Source organism: Electrophorus electricus, chromosome 5, assembly GCF_013358815.1.
Source record: "Electrophorus electricus isolate fEleEle1 chromosome 5, fEleEle1.pri, whole genome shotgun sequence".
In the NCBI taxonomy this organism is placed as follows: domain Eukaryota; kingdom Metazoa; phylum Chordata; class Actinopteri; order Gymnotiformes; family Gymnotidae; genus Electrophorus; species Electrophorus electricus.
This window is the reverse complement of record NC_049539.1, coordinates 3,826,933-3,842,995: the sequence shown is the minus strand read 5'-3', so window position 1 is coordinate 3,842,995 and position 16,063 is coordinate 3,826,933. Positions and strand designations below refer to the sequence as shown.

The window sequence follows — 16,063 nt, the reverse complement described above, 5'->3', positions numbered from 1 at the left end:
TGCTTTCTTTTTTTTTTTTTTTTTTTCAGGCACAGTATTGGAACTATTCACAGGAAGCTGCACTGCTCTGCATTTAATCTTCAGTGTGCATATGGTATTGCTGACAAGACGGCCCTTGTTCTTAATATATTCCATTTCCATAATGCATGTTTTGAATGTGCTTAACCCGTTGCGCGAGAGAGGCGTGCCAGATGGAAAGATAGAGAGGTACTTGGCCTTTAATACTCCTGCTATTAAAAACGCTGCTCCTCTGATCAGACGATCCCGTGCCCTGCGCCACCTTTCTGTTTTTGCTTAAAGGCGGATATCAGAGCGGTTATTAGCAGAAGATGTGAAATGGTAGCCGTGGCACAGGGCACCCCCTGGGGCAGGAGCTGTCCTAGGGAACAGGTGTGCCACCCACTCACAGCAGTTGTATGCTACCCACAGTGCCCTAGTGGGAGTAGCTGGGTGTGTGAGAGGACTGAAGACGATACCTCACGTTAACGATTTCGCCGCTTGCATCAGGGAGTTGGTGCTTCTTGGGCAAGCAGCCTAGGGTGGGTGGGTGGGAGGGAACGAGGGAATCAGGGCGGGAGGGAGGGAGGAGTGACTAGGGAGAGCATCCAGAAGGTCAATATTTACAGGAAATCAACATATAAGCCAGCACCTGCCTGGTGTTATTCGCAAACCCTCAGCTCATGAAAGTGGATGGTGAAGTGGTTGAGGTAATGTAGCAGGTCTGGAGGATGTAAAACGGATGCCTTTGCCATACGTAGCTGGAGATCTGAGAGCAACGATCACCTGAGACTTTTATGGTTTCTTTTTTAGATCATGACGATATGACTAAATTATCGCTGAAATAACAGAATGGCAGAAAGGAAGCTAAAGGTGACAGTTGAGCGCTGCTAGATTAAACCATTTCATGCCGTTGTGATGTCACACAGTTCATTAATCTGGATGAACTATGAACTGAACGTGACAGCTTGACTTTGGAGAAACACTGCCAGACTGATGAAGCAAGATTAAAAAGTGAGCTAAGCATTGTGGGTGCAGGGACTAAGTGGAATGAACTGTGTTGACACATGAACTGAGCAGTTGCCCGGGACTTTACACCGAAATTCATGTGTCAATATAGTCAGTCATTTCGGGTGATCTCTCTTCACCCCTCTGTTGTGATTTCTTCTCTTTCCCAGAATGTGAGCCCATTATTTCTTCTGTGCTGCTGCATTTGCTGCTTTTGATTTTCCCATTTACCTCCTATTTCATGATATCATTGTTTCTGGTAGCTTCTACTTAGTAATAACTTAATATATATTAGTTTAAGGGTATTTTCTGCACACATTTTAATTACAAACATAGCTAAAGGTACATTTTATTTAACCGTTATTTTACAAGAAGGGCCCCTTAAGACCTGAGCAGAATATTTTGAACAGTATAGAAACCATTCTACAATGCTAAAAAAAAACTAATAGTAAGTCATTACAAGGCTTCATGCTGGCTGGGTTAGTTTAACTGTTTGTGAAATGTGTATTATATTTTATAATGCTATAGCGGTTGCTATGATATGCCCTGGTGCTTGTGGAAAGCCTGTCATGTATGGTGTTGTGTGAGTGGCTAAATGTTTATGTCTATTAGAAGAAAGCAGTTGTTCATGGCAAAGTGCTGTGTGTGTGTGTGTGTGTGTGCGTGCATGCGTGCGTGTGTGTGCGTGCGTGTGTGCATGCGTGCGCGCGTGTGTGCGTGCGTGTGTGTGTGTGTGTGCGTGCGTGTGTGTGTGTGCGTGCGTGCGTGCGCGTGCGTGCGTGCGCGTGCGTAAGCATATGTGCATGCGTGTGTGTGCGTGCGTGTGTGTATGCGTGCATGCGCGTGTGTGAGTGTGAGAGTCTGTGTGTGTGCATGCATGCGCGTGTGCATGTGTGTATACATGCGCGTGTGTGTGCGTGCGTGCGTGTGTGCGTTCGTGCGTGCGCGTGCGTGCTTGTGCGTGTGAGAGTCTGTGTGTGAGTGTGAGTGCATGCGCGCATGTGTGTGTGTGTGTGCATGCGTGCGTGCTCGTGTGTGTGCATGCGCATGCACGCGTGTGTGTGCGTGCGTGCGCGTATGAGTATGAGAGTCTGTGTGTGAGTGTGTGAGTGCGTGCGCGCATGTGTGTGTGTGTGTGCATGCGTGCGTGTGTGCGTGCGTGTGAGTGTGAGAGTCTGTGTGTGTGTCTGTGTGCGTGCATGCGTGTGTGCGTGCGCGCGTGTGTGTGTGCGTGCGTGTGAGTGTGAGAGTCTGTGTGTGAGTGTGTGAGTGTGTGTGCGTGCATGCGTGTGTGCGTGCGCGTGTGTGTGTGTGCGTGCGTGTGAGTGTGAGAGTCTGTGTGTGAGTGTGTGTGTGCGTGCATGCGTGTGTGCGCGCGCGCGTGTGTGTGTGTGTGTGCGGGCGTGCGTGCGTGTGAGTGTGTGTGTGAGTGTGTAAGTGTGTGCGTGTGAGTGTGTGTGTGAGTCTGTGTGTGCGTGCGTGCGTGAGTGCGTGAGTGCGTGAGTGCGAGAGTGTGTGAGAGGGAGAGGTTGAGGATATGGACAATGAATGCGCCTTTCATAGTTGCCTCCCCTCACCCTTTATTTCTCTCCCTTATCCTTGCTGCTTCCTTTGCAGTGCCAATCAGAACAAGATTTGAACGCGTTCAAACTATCGAGAGCCTGCGTCGGCTTCTCCCAGAGGCTAAGCGTGAATTAGTCTGCCTCCACTGCCTCTTTCTTCAGTCCGTCAGGACGGAGGTGCAGTCACGTCTCTCTTCCCGTCACTCCCCCTCTCCGCTCCTCTAAAAGAAGAGTGGAGCGAGGGGGGAAACCAGCCCTGCGGGGATCCTGTTTCTACTATTTCATCCGCATTTTAATCCTCTGATATGCTGAAATGTGAATGCTCCAGCAGGGATAAAGGTGAAGAGCTTGTTTAATTCTAATATTAGCCTCTCGGCGCCCGTAGCGTCAAGGACTGCAGCCGCCCTGTTGATTTACAGTGTCCAAGCGCAGTCCAACTGTGCAAACTCTCAGCTACTAAATGAGAGAAGTAACCGGGAGGAGTGGAATATCCATTTGGCCGGATAAGAAAGGATAGAGCAGATTAGGACAAGAAAGTCTCGAAGAGGCAGCACTTTATTGAGTATTGGTAAACGCACTCCATAGCTAAAGTTTAAACACCTATTTTTTGAGTCATCTTTCAGAATATCCGACGTTCGTTAGAGACTCCTGACTTCATCAGCGATGTAATGATCACACAGATCTGAAAACAGTCCCACAGCTTTTGGTCTTGTGTTTATTTCCTTTATTCCAGTTTACTTCCAGCAGGCCCAGATTCTACGTTTTAAAAAGGCTAAATAAATGACAGGGTGATTTGTAGCAAATACAGCATCTATTTGAATTTTCCTACAACAGATAACAGAAACAGTACCGTGGATTTGACCATAGTAGATCGTCCGTTCAATACACACTATTTGACTGGAATATATTATCCCATCACACTATAGGCTATATGAAAATACAATTTTACTCACTCTTGTTATTTGCTTAGAAAACATATGACATTCCAGCAAAACATGACTGTGTGTAAGATTTAGATATTTGTCTATACATGCATATATTTTAAAATTAGGTTACTAAACGCATATGTCCAAATCCCTGTAGACTTACCTACTTTAAGAAAGGTGAATATTTATTTGAAAGAGAATTTAATTGAACTGCCTAATGCATGTTACACAGAGGACCAAACTGTGCATTTGGCTAGAGTAAACTAGAGTAATTGATTTGGGCTTATGTGGGTCTCATAATTCTAGATTTTCTGAACACTGTTTAAATGTAATGTTGTAGCTAATCTACGATTACAACTTATCACTAACTCAATAGACCAAATGTATTCAAATCCTTGTTGGCATCACTATACAGACATATCCCCATCTAATCCCAGTTGTGAGTGAGCCCTGTTCAATTTTTATTACTTCTCAGATGTAAATAAGCACAATAATATCCCAATAGATAATGGAACCTTCTGAATTCTGCGGTTGGTGGAATCATTAGAACATTAATCATAGATTAAACTGTCCTAATATGAAATGAATTTTGATTTCGAGAAGACAAAGTACAATCGCTCCCCAGTGCCTTTATTTCAAGAAACCTCCTGGCAAGCCTGAAGTCGGCGAGAGGTCTTCGAATGAAAGACAGAGAGGAAAGGATAGAACTGTAATCCTCATCAATGTACTTTATAAACCACCTTCTCCCTAAAATGTGTGACTAATGTGCACAAATCTCTGGTTTTAAAGGCTGTCAGTTGAGATGGCTGGAGTTGCTGTTCCGCGTTTGTTTGCTCCGTTCGCCTTCTCCCTCCTCTCTTCTCCCGGTCCCTCTTTCCTCGAGGTCTTGTGCGGGGTTTTCCCACCGCAGTAATGACATTAAACAGGAGCACTTAAAGGGGTTTCGGCGAGACTCGCATTGTCTTCTGTGAAGGCTCCCAGAAAGGCCCTTTTATTATGTTGTGGATTTAATGCCAGTGTGCGTTACCTGATAACATTAAAGCGGCGAGCGAAGGAAAAGCCGCAGTATTCCCCACGCTGGCGGAGCTTCAAGAATATTGACCACCAACAGGACTGCAGCTGAGCCTGGCCATGTATATTCATAGACTCGGAACCGGATGATTACGGCCATTACGGAATTATATCCAGGGAGGTGCAATTCATTAGCCTTCATTTCTCTATATCTAGCTTATGGGTACAGGGCTACCTTGCTGGTGCTGGGGTGGATAAATGTTGTTTATTCTCTTCTCCAGATGGGAAAAGCGAAAGCGGCAAGCAGTGCTTCACCCCCAGTCCCAGTCCCCACCCACGCCGTTCGGTTCGCTGTCAAGACCTCCATGTGATCTTTATGATCATGCCGTCTAATAAGAGAGGAGACAGACAATTGCCCATTAGTGAAGTATTGTCTCTTCAGGAGTTGAGCTGCATGAGTCTTTGTTCAATGCAGCAGCCTGGCGCTCGTTCACGTGCCTCGGCCCGGTTTGAACTTGTTCAGGTGTGATTTAAGCTCTCTGGCAGTCTTGGTGGTGTGACAGTTGAATACACTTTTGGGAAATGAGGTAAATTAAACCTATAAAACGAAGTTTACTTCCAGTTGAATTGATAATTCAGTAAGGGGGGGTAGCCATTTGCAGTGGTGTCTTTGAGGTAGAAATAATGACAGTGTTTCGGCAACGTTTGATCATCCCTCGCAAATCCAAATGCCAAATTTATTCTGCAGGTGTTACACGTGGAATAATGTTTTGGCATAATGAGGATAAAGCGTTGATGTCGTACTGTACCCGGAATGCGTTTTAGGCGCACAAAAAGCCGACTGATCCATGCCGACATGACTGAAAGTTTCAGGAGAGAAGTCTAGTTTGCGGGACGCGGAGCGCAGTTCCTCGCGAATGTGTCTCTCATTACCGCCGAAGCACTCACATGCAGAACATATCTGCTACGACCATTCGACGCGGAAACATGGTCGTTAACAAATGAGATTTGTAATAGTGATCCAGAGGCCAGAGAGGCCCCGGACGATGGTGTCCCTCCCGCACGGAAACGCTGCTCTGCCAGTAACACCAGTACTGATGGAGGAATCGGTTACCGCAGCGTAAGAGAGAGGAGCGTCTGGGAATCTCTGTTCAGCCATAAAACTGTAGCCCCACTGGAGCACACCCCACCCCTCCCTGGCATGGGTCCCTGTCTCATCCACACACAAGACAATGGCTATTACCCAACACACCTGGGTTCTGGGCTCCACTCTTCTCTTAATATGTTTTAAATCTCCACATAAGGTATGCCTTCCATAGGGCTTACGCTACCATTTGCTCTAATAAATTCTTTTGGCAGGGTTGGATGCAAGCTGCTTCAGGGTCCCCTCGAGAGGTGTAGGGATCGGTGAGGCCGTGGCATCCGGAAATATGAGGATGAATCTCAGGTAATCCTGCAGGACCAGGGGCCGGCAAATCAACGCTTTTCCAACTGAAAACATTTCCCAATTCTTCATCTTAATTTAACTTTTTTCCTCCCCCTTGTTTTAAGATGGTAATTCGGAGCAGCGGGCGTCGTAATTAGCACTGACGTTTGATCGGAGGGGCTCTGTGAAAGCAGGATGGAGAGCATCTAAAGGCCCTGAAGAAGCAGGAGAAAGGGGACGATAAGCAAATCAAATTAATGACAATGAGTGTTTGAGGAGGGTAAGGCGGGAGGGGCACTTGTGTGTGTGTGTGTGTGTGTGTGTGTGTGTGTGTGTGTGTGTGTGTGAGCCTGTCATGTGTGCCATGTTAAACACTTCACTCACTGACGAGAAGCTAATCCAGTTGCTCTGCGTCTCCAGCCGCTCCCTGATTATACAACTGAACACACACACACACACACACACACACACAGACACACACACACACACACAGGAGAGCAAAGGAGCATCCCCCGTTAAAGCTCACTCCAACAAGAGGGTAATTAAGATACCCCTCCCCTCACACACAAACACACACACACACACACACTCTCTCTCTCACAAAAAATTAAGTGTTGTCTAATAGAGTGGCTTGAAGGTGTTTATTTCACATTGTCACATGGCCTCGCCGGCATGGTGATTCAGGCCTGGGTGGAGACACAGGGCATCGGTGGTGTTACTACCCACCAGCCTCACTGCCTGTCTGCAGCTTGTACAGTCCTGGGTCAGTCACTCGCTGTGGAAGCACACAGCCTTCTCGCTCGTTACAGTAATAGATCACCTTCCCTAATTTCTTGCCTGATATTTTTGGCAGAGAGGGAAAGACTTGTGGACAGCCAGCATCTGTGAACCTGCAGCTCAGGCCAAAAAAATAAATAAAATTCACTCTTTGCAAGAAACATGGGCTTTGTGAGCCCCTCCTGCCCACGCTGCAGCTGTAGCTGCAACTTAGGCCAATCCGCGACACACTGCCCTGCGGGGGTTTCAGATTTTACAACTCTTAAAGTACAAGAGGAACTGGACTGAAACATTAGCACAACCACAGCCTGACATTTATTTTTTAACATTTCTTTTTGTGGATTTTTTTTATGAATTGAAACTGATAACACAGTGTTGGGGATTTCGATAAGTGTCCACTTGGGACAACCAAAAACTAGATTCATGAGCATAAATGTCAGTGAGTGCTTTTCCTTAAATGGACAGAGAAAGTGTTATGATCTTCAAAATCTACTTTAATAAACCCCACCCAACTCTCAGTATTTAAAAATAATTATATAAAAAGGTGATGGGTGAAAAAAAATCACCTTTATTTGCTAATATCTTTTCAACGTTTCATACTTTATCCTTTATTTGCTAATATCTTCTCCGTGCTTTGCACTTTATCCTCTATTTGTCCTCGGCGGAGCTACTGCCTGTAATGGCTCCGGTGTTCCACTCACATGTGTACATTTTGGGGTTAATCAGTGCAGTGGTATGATGTTTGAATGTTATCACTACTGACAGCATCTCCGTTGACTCTTTTTCCTCTCGACAATAGATTAATTGTTAGTTTGGACGCCCGCTTGGTAGAGTAATGGAATGAAAGAAGCCGTGGAACTGAATTAAGATGAGGAAAAATGTCATTAATGAATAAATCAGAAGTCTCATGCATTTGTCTATCTTTTTATAAATGGAATATAGCTAGATAACTCACTGCAGCGTCTTTAGATAACGCAACAATTTTTAAAGCAGCTCATTCACCACATTTTAACTTTCTTTGCCTGCACTTTGCACATGTTTTGCCCTCTCTTTTGACTGGCTGCGTTGGCTCTGATGCCCCCCCCCCCCCCCCCCCAAAAAAATGTCCGTTATGCAGCCCAGTGGTGTTCATCAAAGATTAGCTGAATTTGAGACCTGTTTAACATCACTGTATGTGCTATTGAAAATGACAACCCCTCCTAGTGGAGGCTTACATTGTGTCTCATTAATTCCCTAACTGGCATGGGCCATGTAAATGTGTGTGTAGGAGTGAGAGAGAGAGAGAGAGAGAGAGAGAGAGAGAGAGAGAGAGAGAGAGAGAGAGAGAGAGAGAGAGAGAGAGTGAGAGAGACGGACTCACTGAAAGAAGCCACCCTCTGAGTCTTAGTGGTTGGGGGTCTTTGTCCCACCCCCTTGGGGCTCCTATCAGGGCCAGAATTCCTCCACGTGTGTGTGTGTGCGTGTGTGTGTGAGCCTCGCCGGGATAGCTTAAGACAAAGGCAGCAGTCTTGCCAGCTGCATCCTACCTAAAGTGACACATTTGTTCCCCTCGCTGTGTGCAGCGTCTGTGGGCCACTGGGGCGACTGTGTCCCCGGCTCTGGAGAGGGCCCTCGGGAGACTGGAAAGTGAATAAAGAAAAAAAGCTGAGAATGGAGAGAATAGGCATTTTTTCATGCTTGTTTGTGTGTGTGTGTGTGTGTGTGTGTGTGTGTGTGCCGTTTCCAAAAATAATGTGGGCTCTAGAACCAGAAGCAGAGGTTCTGTAGGAAAACACACACACAGCTTGTTTTGGGGATGCTTGTTGTGAGTACCTGATTCTTCAGTTCCCTTTTTTCCCCTCATCTCCCTTTAAAAATCAGCAAATCCATTTGCTAAACAGCTGCACCTCTGTGCAGAACAGATAACAACCTGGGCCAGCCTGGCTGTACTGTGACTCCTGCCTGATAGGCCCAAATCTCTGGCCCTTTTTTTTTTTTTTTTTTTTTTTTTTAATGCTAATGACGAAGGAACTCTTCTCAAGCCAAAAATGCTCGTGTAGATCTGTCAATTGCTATTTTGACAGATATTTGCTTGTAAGTACACACAACACTTGTTCTCTGAGTCTTATCTCCCCTGCTGCAGAACACTGACCTACATTGCATCAAGCACAATGCGCCGAACAAACACGCTCCACTCAATGCCATGTTTTCCTCTTCCCTTTTCACCTTAAAAGGCAGACTGAGCTCAGTCAAATGGTTGAAAATCCAATAAACAGAAGGTATTCTCTCCCAAATAAAAAGCGTGTCATTTAAAAAGGAGAATCTTCCGCCCATCTCAAAAGCGTTTCAACACCGCTTCAAGGGCTGCACCGCTGCCTTGGCTGGAAAAGAATATACACAGGAGCTAAAGCTCCCACAGTCACTACTCCTGCTGCTTGCACGCCACCGAACCACGCCGTGCCTGTTCGCGCGGTGTGTGCGCATGCCGTGTGAGTGTGGCCGCGCGCCCGCGAGCACGCGCGCCCTAGTGGTATTGTCTCGGCCGGACACGTGGAGTGACTCTCCTCCTTTTACCGTGCCATTTCATCGATAAAAGGACACGCAGTATAGCGCGTTTAGTGGCTAAACAAAGTCTTCGTCGCTGCGTTTCAACATACGCATCCATCACCATCCCAAATCCTGCATTCTCGATTTAAGCACGCGGAAAATCTTTAAAGATCTCGTTTATCACAGCTGTAGAGAGGATGGTGGAAAAATATTAAGTCGTGAGAGTCTTCAATATTGCGTAATGTAAAGAAAGAAAGAAAAAAACTATTTTAGACCTACAATAGCCTTGAGAAGCAGTCTATAGCAGAGTAAACATTTTGTTCCTGCAAACAACTCGACGCCAATCAGCGATTAATGAGGCGCAGTCGAAATCCAGCGGCTGAGGGGAGTTAAACGGCGCTGAATTAAGGAGCAATATCATCCCTCGCGCAGGTGCTCACCGAACGAATAACCGCTTTAATTACTGTTATTCAATCATTCTCTTTTTTCCCTCTCTCTTCCAACCCCCCCCCCCCCCCCCCCCCCCCCCGCCACCAACTCTGCTATGGCATTATCAGTTTTTCTTGTCAATTTACAAGCGCCTATCACGACGTAAATGCGCGGTGCCCGGCCATATGTGACCTAAAAACGTTCCTCCAGCTAAGTGACGTGTTCGGAGAAGGAAACGCACAACAAGGTGTTGTGAGCATCCAATGTGAGCATCCAGACTCGATAGGTTCTTATCGTGGTTTGCGTTATCTGGCGGAGATCTGCGAGGTGTTCTTTCATGGGCGCATCTGTGCACGATGGGTGCTTACCACGGTGGGTGGAAGGGGAGTGGGGGCTGTGTGTGTGTGTGTGTGTGTGTGTGTGTACACACCTGCTACTGCATTTACGTACACAATAGGGATCATTTTGTTTAGGACACAATGGATGTCTTAAGGAGTCGAGTGTTGACTGTGTCTCAGCCAACAGGTGGAGAGCATGACGGCCGAGGAATGGAAGTCACGTCTGAATGCTGGCGGAGCGCAAAAACAGGATGAGGAACATGAAAGTGCCCTTATCGTCCCGTGTCATCAGACTCCTGTGCTCCGAAGCCACCATTGCTGGTTTCCTCGCGTCGCGGCCTAGCACATAAAACCTGAATCGCATCTGCAGAGCAGCGTGCGGTTCTGAAGCAGTTCCAGGTGGAGATGTAGAGCAGCCGCTGTGGCCTGCCGGGCGAGGAAAGGAACGGCTCGATGTAGGCCACTGCGGCTGGTAGGCGTGAGAGGTCTGTCTCCGAAAATGTCAGCAGGCCTGCCTGTCTCTCTTTTTCTTTTCAAGCCTTTTCTTTCTCTCGCTGTTTGAAAGCATTCACAGACTAAATCTGAATAAATATTTCAGCTGCCATCAGACAGCTTTCGTTCACGTTTCAGCAAAGGTCTAAGGCTCTAGACCTTGGACTTCTCTGCAGGCGCTTAGGACAAAATAGCTAATTCACTCCCTGGCCCTCTGCAGAGGAGCGAGCCGTCCGCGGGAACAATGGCAGAGTGTGATTGGAGTCGATTAACACCAACTAAACGCCATGCTCTCCCTCAGAGCCCGTGAAAGGACATAGCTCAGTGGAACCGCTCACTGACAAGCCCTGGTCCCTGGGGAATGCTGATAGAGACATTCCTCCAGCACAGAGAAGTCAGCTTGCTGCTTTCATCTCCTCTTATATAATGGTCGGGCATATTCATGGTGTACAGGCAGGCTGTTGCAAAGCTACTGTGTGGAGGAATGCACCTCGATGGCCTTCTTCAAATACAGAATATTGGATAAAGAATGAAAACCTTTGTAGTTACATATGTATATGTAATATAAATATTATATTAGCCTAAATAATTTCAGCATGAGGACACTTTTAAAAAGTTTGAAGTTAACAGCAAGATGTATTCATATTAACATTTATGGAGAAAATATTCTTAAGACACACTCGCATGTGTGTGTGTGTATTAAAAATGAATATTTATATATATATATATATATATATATATATGTGTGTGTGTGTGTGTGTGTGTGTGTGTGTGTGTGTGTGTGTGTGTGTGTGTGTGTGTGTGTGTAAACACTAATATAAATTTTAAAAATTATTAAATAATACATTTTTAACTTTATTTAAAAAAATACTTTTTTTTCAATAAATAAATTGCCAAATACATATAATGAGTCAGAAGATGCACTATGGAGTAGGACATATCATGCACAAAGCGCTGGTTTTGTGTGATTTCCGAGAGAGAGAGAGAGAGAGAGAGAGAGAGAGAGAGAGAGAGAGAGAGAGAGAGAGAGAGAGAGAGAGAGAGAGAGAGAGAGAGAGCGCCAGCCCATCCCCTATTGTTTCCTTGTCTGTACAAAAACATTTTCATTTTCACCCAGGCGATTGTACTTGCCTTTGTTTCCGGCACCTATTTGATGGTCTTGTAATTGAAGGGTTTAAAAGTATCCATGTTGGGTTTTTTTAGTTAAGAAAGGATTGTTGTTGTTTTTTCTCCTCAGAAATCTTTTGTGTTTAACGAGATTAAAACGGTTTTTGCTCACAAAAATAAACTTCATCCCTGAAAAATCTGGTTACAGGCTTTTACCATCTCTAACTCGGCTAAAATCACCTAAAGTTCACGACCGATTCTCTATATTGACTTTACGAAACAGAAATGTATCGTGAAGTTTTATTCCTACACAACATGAACTCAGTTTCGATGTCAGTTACTGGAAAAGTCTTCCCCTTGCCCGCACGGAGAGGTAACGGGACGTGCGCTGGCGAGGCGCCGGGAGCTGGGGTCTCTCCGTCAGCTGACAGTTCACTCGAGTCCCCCTCTCCAACCCCAATATTTAAACCCGTCGCGTTCACACTCATTTACATCCGTGTAGCATTTGAATAATTAAGTGCTCGGATAACTGCTAAACGCATTCTTAACTGGCTCTGAAGGCACCTATCGCCGCATTTTGAAATCCCACGTCGTTTGTGTTCAGCATTATGATTAAAACAGTACTGACGCCGTGGGAGCTCATCGGTTAGTCAGTGGTGTGGCCCGGTTTACAGTACAGATCCCAGCACCCGCCGCACACCGTAATGCCCCATCAGACAGCCACCTGAGAGCGGAACGAGCGAACGGGCGAGTGCAAGAGGCGGCTCTCATTTAACCAAACGAGCTCTCCATACCTCGGACTAGATGAGATGGAAGGAACCCAGGGAGAGAGGAAGAGAGGTTTGAAATTCTTCAAACGTTAGCAAAAAAAAAAAAAAATGTAATGGCACTTCATCAACAAGCTTCTATTTACCGCCCTCTGCCCTTAAACCTGTGAGCTGTGTTTTAAATTATTTTAAAAAGCCTGGATGTGGGATTATATATATATATATATATATATATATATATATATATATATATATATATATATATATATATATATATATATATATATATATATATATATATATATATATAAAATTTTGATTCAGTTTGTCTGGACATTTAAGTTTTTGAGAGAATGTGTAAATCATCTTCTATGTGTTGGTAAAAGAACTTGAAATGAACTTTAGGCATTGATGTAGGGTTAAGCATGCAGCAAACAGTGGTTGTGTTATTAAGCTGCTCCTCCTCTCTTTTGGTGTCATACGTAAACTTACAGTGACCCTGCTGTGAAAGAAGTCACTCATGAAAAGGTCACAACTGGCAAGCTGCTCTCAACAGCAGCCCACATAATATTACAATTACTGGCCCTCTGTAAATTCCTGCTCTGATGTTTCTCTCACCATCCGTGTGTTTGTATCCATCTTTGTCCTTCCTATACGCTACTGGGTCTGGTCCAGAAGACGGCCAGGGTCAACCCCCTGGTCTTTTGTTTAGGGAGGTTTCTGTTTTGCCGGATCTCTTCAGCCATGCTCAGACTCTCTTGGGTGGGAAACTCTAGATAGTGGCTTCTTGCATAATTGAAAGCTGGCTGGATGCTGGCAGTGTCGTTCAGTCTGAGACGCTGCTGGCGAGGATGAGCGCACGCGTATGCACGCTTGCATGCGTGCGTGCGTGCGTGTGCGAGGGCATGGGGGTGTGAGCGCACACGTGCGTGATGGCGGCCGTGCATGAGTGTGTACGCATGCATATGAACAAGCATGTATCTCCTGGAAGCCCCATGAAGACTCTTCAGAGGTCTTCCTCAAACCCCATAATGGGCAGAGTGCAGGGGCAGGGCAGGGCAGGAGGCCAGGGGCTACAGAGGGGGGTGGGGGGCTATAGAAGAGCAGCCATCGCAGAATGGACCAGTACGGAGGGAAGAAAGAATGAAAGGAAGAAGGCAGCATTAGCACGTGCTAAATGTTTACTCTGAAACCCCCAGGAGGACTGTTTTCACTAAATCTAATTCATACATTTAGAAAATGTGTCTGTAAGAGACAAGTGAAGATTTACAAACTGAATTTTAAACCATGAACCCATATGTTAATGTTCCTTAAAGCCAAAAGTTTAAAGGAGTGAGATTTGTTTGAAGAAGCAGATAAATAATATTGTGCGAATGAAGGATCCGGTTTGCAGCAGCAAATTGGGTGAATACAGCATGGAGGGAAAAACTGTATCCACAGTAGGAAAAAAAAACAAAACTTCCTTTACAAAGTAAGTATGAATCTACTTACTTAATTACCCCCCTGTCCATTGCTAATGTAGCATCCATGCATTTAATACACACTCTCACTACATCCATGCTCACAGTTAGAAATGATGTCCCAATATATGGACAGGGGTGGGAAGAAATCCAATCTTGCTTTCATTTTCGATTTTTTCCCCCATGTTCTGCATCTGTATTTTTTATATTGTTCCACAAGATTTCTCTGTCACAAACTGTGCCACCGAATTCAAAGCACAGATGACTAATAAACCATTTAAACTGTGCACTTAAGAATGTACTGTGGCTTAGGGAAATAAAATTTTCAATTTGTACCATCTTTTGAGAGTCATTTTAAGCAGTGCCTCCTCTCCCCCCGCCCGAGAACTTTGGTGGTATTTTTGCCAAGTGAGCAAAGCTTTCACGTCCTGAGTATTCTGGCCTTAGCTGCATCCAGAGGAGTTCAAACTGATAAACAGAGTTTAAATGATTTGGCACATAGTCCTAAATAATAAGAGAATAATGAGGTGAAAATTCAGCGAACAGATAAATGCCAAGTCCGTTTTCATTGTCACTTGTTTATTTATTTACATCTCCACAATGCCTTCCCAGAAGCGTTTGTCGGATTAGCTGGTGTTACATATGGTACAGTCTTGCCAAGCATAATAAAATACATGCAGTCGTATAGAAAACAGACAAGGAAGCTCTGGAACCGTACACAGGTTGCAGAGTATTTTAATAAATGGCTGCCTGCTTGAAACTGCACTTTGCATTTTTCAAGATTCAAGACAAAACAAAATCCTTCCTTTCTGGCTACCATGCTATTTGTCTATTTTCTAAAAGACATGAGCTCCTAACGCCACGGTTAGGAGATGGCGGTGACAGGGAAAGATTAGCCGCCATGCCGTGTGAAAGCGCTCCTCTCCTCTGCCGGCTTGTAATCGCTCTGAATTCCATCCTCGCAACATGGCGGATATGGGTGGGAAAACGGGAACGAGAAGGGATGGGGGGGGGGGACACATCTATTAGGCTAGTAATTGCGGCGTGATTAGCAGATGCCGAGTGCTTGGCAAGGATCGGGTTTTCCTCGAGTTTGGAAGAAGTCTGCCCACTGCTACCTCCTGATACAATACAACAGTCGGAGCAGCCATACATCCTTCACGTCTTCCTCTGTCTCGCCTCTCTCTCCTCCCTCCCCCCCCACCCCCCCAATCTCCTCCTCTCCTATCAATCGTCCTCCTCCTCCTCCACCTCGCTCCTCTGCTTGGCTGGATCAGGCCCAGCTGGCTTCATTAGGCTTCCTCGCTATTCCAGATCTGCTGTTTTTGTCTGTTGCACATTTCTCGACTGTTTTATCTTAAGCGCTGTCCATCCTGCTCCCTCATAAATATTTCTCTGGCGTTTCCACATACAAACACACACCCACACACACACACTGACACCCCCACACACATATACATGAGCGCGCGCACACAGACACACACACATACGCTTGCTGCTATTGAAACAATTCATATGGCCGTTGTACGTTTGTTTTTTAATTAATCTTTGTGTCCTGTTTTTCTATAGACGCACTGTTTGTGATCAGTTGTTTTAAATAGGAGAGGAAGGATGGATGGATGGATTTAAATAGGAGGAGAGGAAGGATGTTTGCATTATCTGCTGTTTCTGATGGACAAAATGTTTATTCATAATAGTAGTTTCTCCTTCAGATGTACTGGAAACTCTCAAATGTATGAACCTTTCAAGTTTTTTAACTTGTATATTGAAAGAAAGATCAGTTTCTCCATAAACACCTCTGATTTGTCAGTGACTCTCTAATACCGCCCTAGGCGAAATTGCCTGCATTTGGGCTCGTTTCAAATATTAATTATGTCCCTCCCTCGCATTAACTAACAAAACATTCATCTTTCCCTCAGTTGTTTTTATTAATTCACCTAGATTCACAACGCTCGCTGAATATTCAATAGGTCTACGGTCTACAAGTATGGCTATACTATCAATAAGACATTATGGGTAGAGGATGGAGGGACAGGCTGGTTGCCGTGGCATCTGACAGCTATGTTGAGTGTGTGTGTGTGTGTGTGTGTGTGTGTGTGTGTGTGTGTGTGTGTAGCGGGAATGGCAGCCAGATGGCTGCTAGAGGCCCAAGGGAGGGAGCCTACACCTGTGCTGCCACCGCTGGCACTCACAGCCACGTTCTGACCTGCCTGTCCCTCAAAGGGCAAGACACTGGC

At 45.5% G+C, this 16,063-nt stretch overlaps 1 long non-coding RNA gene across 1 annotated transcript; it reads right to left on the bottom strand.

Moving 5' to 3' along the window:
* Positions 1-6,665: 6,665 nt before the first annotated feature.
* Positions 6,666-9,071, bottom strand: LOC113578801. Its single transcript, XR_003410797.2, has 3 exons — positions 8,843-9,071; positions 8,234-8,326; positions 6,666-6,820 (listed from the first exon to the last, which is right to left on the bottom strand). It is a non-coding gene; the product is annotated as an uncharacterized LOC113578801 (long non-coding RNA).
* Positions 9,072-16,063: the final 6,992 nt, after the last annotated feature.